Below are 7051 nucleotides of genomic sequence, written 5' to 3'. Positions count from 1 at the left end.
GACCTAGGAGTAATAAATAGGTCCTTAGTTTAGGGGTCCTCATACATGTGAAGCACCAATGTAATGCATTATAGGCAACTTGGTATTAAAATGTTGCATTGGAAAAATGTTGTCAATTAGGGGCAAAAGTGCAAAAAGTTGTCCTAGAGGGCTAGTTGAGTGTAGGAGGGTAGTTACACATGGAAATGGCCTAAAAATGGTCTAAATAACTTCCATGGTTGATTTGGAGTTTTGATATGTAGCATTTCAAACTCTAAAGTGTAAAGATGAAAAATATGTCAATTTTACAAAAATTACATATTGACAATTTTGCAATTTTACAATTTTTTTGTCAAAATTTGCAAAGGTGGTTAGAAGGCACAAAGAGGTTACCAATGAGAAAGATTTGGTTTATTTAGTTGAAAAATCAGTTGTTAAAGACCTCCAACTCACCATTGTACTCGTCGAAAGTTCTTAGGAGTATAGATGCAAAGGAGTTAATGGAAATTAATGAAAATTTGAATGAAAGAATCGTAATTTGGATTGAAATGTGATTGATCCATTTCTTTGGCATTAGAATTTAGTTTCTACATATTCAATACTTATTTCTTTTTTTGATTGGAAGTTTTTTTTTTTTTTTTTAAATGGACAGAGCCACTATATATATTATTATAATAAAAACAAGTTCAAGGGTTCATTTGGGAAAGAACCTAAAAGAAAACCTAAAATCATCACCAAATACAAAAATGCCAGGAGATTCCATACAAAAACTCATCGTAAGGCCTCTGACTCCTGAATCATTCAGCCAGCCAAAAACCTTGACATTTTGAGCATTTTCTTCACCTTTCCAACTGGAGCTCATTGATTTTCTAATGCCAATACTTTAGCACAAGAAGACCGCCCTGACAACTACAAAAGCTTGTGAGAAGAAAATGATCCACTATCATATCATGATAAGCTACAATAATTTTTTGAGTTTTTAGCTGAGCTAAGGGGCTCATATGCATTTGTAGGTTCATTTAGATGAACTTGTGCAAAATCATGGGATAGATCTCCCATTGATGCAAGATTTTCATCATTACTTTGTTTCTCAGCCATCTAAACCTTCTCTTTAGTTTTAGTACCAACATTCTTAGCAGCCATTGCAACCTTGTTGAATGCACTAGTCACCCATGATGCTCCAGTAAAGACAAACTTATTCTTCATAGAAGCATAACCTTCACTATTAACTTTCTATTCTACTACAGCAAATGCTGATTTAGTCTTCACTGAAACTTGAAATTTTTGATCCACTGACCTTACTTTCTCATTTATAACATCAAAGCCAACACTGATCTTTTCAGTGAAACCAATTTTCTTATCCAGTGAAATTACCTTAGCAGATGCACTTGCTGTCAAAATATGCTTGTCATCAAATGCCTTGGCTTTGCCCATAGCATCCTTTCTAAGAACAAAACCTTTTGCAAACATGGTTGTCACAACATCTTGAGCCTTATTCATAGGTGCACCACCTCCAGCCATAAGAGTTCCTTCCTTTGGCACATAAGATGGAGGTTGATTATCATAAGTCTCTACATGTGGAGAGTAATGTTCAACAGGCAAGATGTTGATAGACTAATCTACAATTGTCACTCTTGATAGAAGTGGTGCAATGTCTAGAGCCTGAGGATCACTTGAGAATGCTCACCATCGTCTTGTAGCTAGATATGATATATGTCTCCTGAGGATGAGAAGAAATCCTAGATGACCCATTTGGTTTCCCTTTTTGACACATTGGAGACTCTCACAGTATTTGTTGTCATTCCAGAAAGAAATAGAAATCAAATGGATTTGGCATTGTGCAGGCATAGTTCTAGAAGAAATCTTTGATTCTTTGTGAATGTGTATATTCTTTGCAAAGTTGCCTCTTGATTGCAAAGTAGATAATTAGAGAATGATCATGCCAAAAGTATCATTTATACTGAAAAGAATCAGTTTGCTGCAATATGATTGTCAACCCCATCCTCAACAATCGCCTCATCTTCTAGAGCATCTCTAGCTGGTTCAAAATCACTACCAACATCTTCATCTACTGGCATACCAATTGATTGTGTCAAGAACTCTGTGCCATAATCTACTTCCTATTAAAAATGATGACTGCCCCTACTACCCTAGAGAGTGCCAAATGATAAATCATGATAAACTTGATTCCTTGTAAATGATATCCAATAAATTTGGGTATAGCTCCACCAGTGTAGTTGGATCCCAACAGTCTAGTTCTTTACCATCACATCCTAAATTTGAGAGGTAGTCAGCCAATTGGTTACCTTCATGATAAGTATGATTGAGGATGCAATTTTCAAAAGCATCGATTAAGCGCCAAGCCTATTTTAGCTTGTATGTCAGGCTTCTACATTGAATTTGTCTATTAATACAGGCCTAAATAATAATAAGAGAGTCCACTTCCACTTGGAGCTGAGGTATCTTCATAGATAATGCTGAAACAAGACCAAGGAGCAAAGCTAAAACCTCAACATTATTACTAGTGCCCCATGGAATATGTGAAGATTTTATAAAAAGAGGTATGCCCAAATGATTATGTAAACACACACCTATACTAGACATCCCTGGATTGCCATGAGATGCATCATCAAAATTTAGCTTAATAACACCTTCTTCTGGAGGATGCCATATCACATTTAGTCTGTCATTCTTCAATGTATTTGTGAGGCTTAAAAGATTTGGGATAGATATAAACTTCCAGTCTTTTAGAATTTGATTATCCCAATTGGAGAAAACAATTGGCAATGACCTCTTCCTAATATTAATTATAACCAATTTAGAAATTGATTTTTCAAGTATCTCAATGACAACACTAACTATAGACTGCTCCTGCCCAAAGATATGCTTGTTCCTTTCCCACCACAAAGCCCAAACAACCAAGGATGGGGAACATTTCCAAATGGGTGCTAAAAGAGATTTTTCATGTAACACTAGCCAGGCTTCAAATAAATCCCACAAGGAGTTTGGCAGTGGCATTGAAAAGCTAAGTTTTCCAAGAAGAAACAACCAACAATCTTGGGCAAATGCACACCGAAGAAAAACATGATCAACATTTTCAAAAAACTTCCCACATAGAAGGCTTTTAAATCATTGGGCAATATTGAATCTTTCTAACCTATCACTTGTTAATAACCTTTTTTGAAGTGCTAGCCAAGAGAAACAACCTACTTTAGGCAATGTACAATCATTCCAACAACAAAAATATTCCCTTTTCTTAATCAAATTATTCTCTAAACTGCTAAGAGCCAAATATCCATCTTTGATTGAATAGCATCCATTAATAGCAGGGGCCCAAAAAATCTTGTCTTCTTGTTCAAGAAAGAACACATCCCTATAACTAACAACCTGATTGAATAAAACAACAATATGATCTGGTATAGGAAAATTAGAAGGATCTTTCCAATTGACCTTGTTAGAGAGAGGATCCACTTGAGACACATAATCTACAACTCTATCTCCCCAGTTGTCTTTAAATATCTGAATGAAAACTAAAAACTCTTGTCTGGCAGCCAGAGGAGGAAGGCCATTCCATGAATCCTCCCAAAATAATTCTTGAACTCCATTATTAATTTCCCAAGAAACATAGTCAAGTATCACACATCTAGATGTAGTCATAAACTTTCATATATCAAAGCCATGAGGTAAGTTTAAAGTAGTTAAGATTCGAAGAGGATCTAAGGAGTCAAGATATTTAGATTGCATAATCTAACACCATAAACTATTTGGTTTGTGGATCATTTACCAAATCAGCTTTCCACGATAAGATTGATTTCTAATTGCCAAGTTATGGAGACTCACTCCACCACAATTTTTGTCATGCATCATATCCTCCAATGAAATTAACGAGATTTTTCTATGTCCAAAAATATTTCCATACCACAAGAATTTAGTAATTATTTGACAGATCTATTTAAACACTGAAGAGGGAGCTTGCAACACAAATTTGAAATAGTTTGGTATAGCTAAGAGGACAGATCTAACGAGTAAAATTTTACCCAAGATGGAAAGCCATCTAAATTTCCATGTTGAAACCCTACTTTTGATTCTATCAATGATTGATTTCTAGTATACAGCCTTGTTAGGTCCCATAAAAAAGGGGAGTTCTAAATATGTTGATGGTAACAATTGTTGTTGGAAGCCCAAAATGATAGAAATCTTGTTTGAAAAAAATTCAGTGGTGAAGAAGATGTAAAATTTTGATTTAGGAATATTGATTTGCTGACCTGAAATGACAGTATAATGATCAAGGACTTGCTTAATTGATTTGGCTTCCTGAAGAGAAGCAAACCCAAATAATAGGGTATCATCTGCAAATAAAGAGTGTGTGATGGATATTGTGGATCTAGGCAATTGAATTCCTTTCCAAGATCCATTCATGTGTCTAGAAATAATCAATGTGCTGAAGGCCTCTGACATAATAATAAATAATGAGGGAGATAGTGGGTCACCCTACCTTACACCTTGGGAAGAGGGAAAAAAACTCGAAGAAACCCCATTGATCATGACTAAAAAAATTGCGCCAGAAATACAAGCCTTAAACCATTTACACCACTTAGGAGAGAAACCAAACTTGAGAAGTACCTTAAACAAGAAATTCCAATTGACCTTGTCATACGCTTTAACCATATCCAATTTGATAATGAATGATGGAAGCTGGTGAGAGTTAATAGAATCCAATGTTTCATGTGCAACAAGAGCTCCTTCCATGGTCTCAATCCCAGGGACAAAACCACCTTCCTGAGGAGAGATAATTTTTGTGAGAAACTTCTGTAATCTTAAATATATAGCCTTGGTGAATATCTTATATATGGTGTTACATAAGGAAATTGGTCTGAAATCTGCAAAAGTCCTTAAAGATAAAGATTTAGGAATCAAGGTATATTGGTGCAATTGAAATTATTAAGCATGAAGTTGTGCTTTCTTGATTCCTCCATTGTGAGGAGAAGATCAAAAGCAATAAAATCCCAACATTTATGAAAAAATCTAGCTATAAAACCATCTAGACCAGGAGCTTTATCTAAAGACACAGAAAAAACCACATCCTTTATCTCACCTAGAGTAAAAGGTCTTACCAGAAAAGCATTATCTTGTGAGGTAATCAAGGAAGGTATTGTTGAGAGCATCTCCTCAATGAGAACATGGGATGGCTAATCATTTGGAGTTGGAGCTAGTAGATTTTTGAAAAATTTAACACCCTCATTCTGGATGCTTGATGCATTTGACAAAATATCATTTGAATTTGAGCTTCCAATTTGAAAAATAATGTTTGATGCTCTCCTCTGTTTGACTGACATGTGGAAAAACCTAGTATTTTTATCTCCCTCCTGAAGCCATGATTCCCAAGATTTCTACCTCCAATAAGCTTCTTCTCTACCACAAAGCTCCTCCCATTTAGCCTATAATACTTTTTGTTTAACATACAGATCCAGAGTCAAACCATTAAGGATAATGTGAGAATGAACATCCTCTAAATTCTTAACCACTTGTCCCTTTTTAGAAAAAACATTTTTGAACACATGCTTATTCCATAATATAATCTGAGATTTCAAGAATTGAAGTTTTTTATAGAATTGAAACATTCTATTACCCTCGATATATCGAGCAAAAATCCACCACTGTTTCAATAATGGGAGGAAGTGTGGATGTCTAAACCACATATGCTGAAAAGTAAATGCAGATTTATGTTGTATAACTGAAGAAGGGGCAGAAATATTAAGCACCACTGGGTAATGATCATAATATTAAAAGGGAAGAACTTCAGCAGAGGCTGAAAATTGTAATAATTTCCAAAATTGGGAGACAAGGAATCTATCTAGCCTCTCAGCAATTTGTAAAAAACCCTATCTATGGTTTTTTCATGTAAATTTACATTGTGAAGGAATAATGTCAATCAGCTAGTTGTGAGATATGAAATTTTGGAAATCTACTATAGCTCTAGGTGGTGGACATATTCCTCCTTTCTTTTCCTCATGACTGACAATGGCATTAAAATCACCTGCTAATATGAAATTATCCTCAACATGTTCTTGTATGATCTGAGACACATGTTCCCAAAACACTCTTTTTTCTTGTGTAGAAGAGGGACCATAAATATTAATAATATGAAAGGATAGATCAAAATGTTTGAAATGCAGCAGTTACCAATTATTTCCATGTTTAATAGAGTGACTAGATATTTTTTGTGGGTTCCAAAGTGTTGTGAGCCCCCTTGATGCTCCTGTACCCGGAGAATGAGCTAAATTCCAAGATGACCAATTGCTAACTATCTTATTATATGTATCAGCTGATAGCTTTGTTTCATGTAAAAGAATAATATCTGCAGACAAAGAATCAAGTTGTTGTTTGACTCAATTTCATTTGTCAGAGGTGTTGATGCCTCTGAAAGTCTAGGTAAGAATCTTTATTGAGGTTGAGGAGAACACACTATTCTCCTCAAGCTTCTTTTGTGTGACATAAAAGTATCATCAAGAGTTGATTGTAAACCAACCTCAATTTATTCTCTTGTCTTAGAAGACTTAGGTTTTCTTCCTCTTTTCTTGGGTGTTTTCTTTACTTTAGACTCTACCATAGGAATTTGAGCAATAGAAAGGGTTTTAGAATAGTCAAAAACCATCTTGTCATTATTGCAGTCACCATTATGAGATGTTTATTCTTCTTGATCAGGGATAATGTGTGAATCTTGCTTCATATTCACTAGAATAGTTGGGTTCTCTAAATGAATATTGGTTGGAAGTTCTTATCAATATGTTTGTGTTCATAATAAATGATTTTGTAAATTGTCTGGTTGTTGGCTAGTACTGGGCAGACTTTACAAAATGGTGTCTACTAGCATTCCCCATGGTTGAAATTCTTTGAAACCTTGAGAAATTCTAGCAAACACATTGTACTTTGTATGTTAGGAAGGATGAAACAGGAAGTACAAGGCCAACACCTTTCCTTGGAGACCCTAAGTGAGATTGGCTTCTACTTGGTTAAAAATTGAAACAAGGAAGGTAATTTTCTTGCAAGGCTAAATCCAAGTTGATGGACT

General features: G+C 35.1%; 1 pseudogene; it reads right to left on the bottom strand.

Moving 5' to 3' along the window:
- Window positions 1-888: 888 nt before the first annotated feature.
- Window positions 889-1781, bottom strand: LOC149533074 (binding partner of ACD11 1 pseudogene; annotated as a pseudogene).
- Window positions 1782-7051: the final 5270 nt, after the last annotated feature.

This window comes from Cupressus sempervirens, chromosome 10 (assembly GCF_028749045.1).
Source record: "Cupressus sempervirens isolate cs-2001-9-10 chromosome 10, ASM2874904v1, whole genome shotgun sequence".
NCBI lineage: Eukaryota > Viridiplantae > Streptophyta > Pinopsida > Cupressales > Cupressaceae > Cupressus > Cupressus sempervirens.
This window is presented reverse-complemented; position numbering and strand designations above follow the sequence as displayed.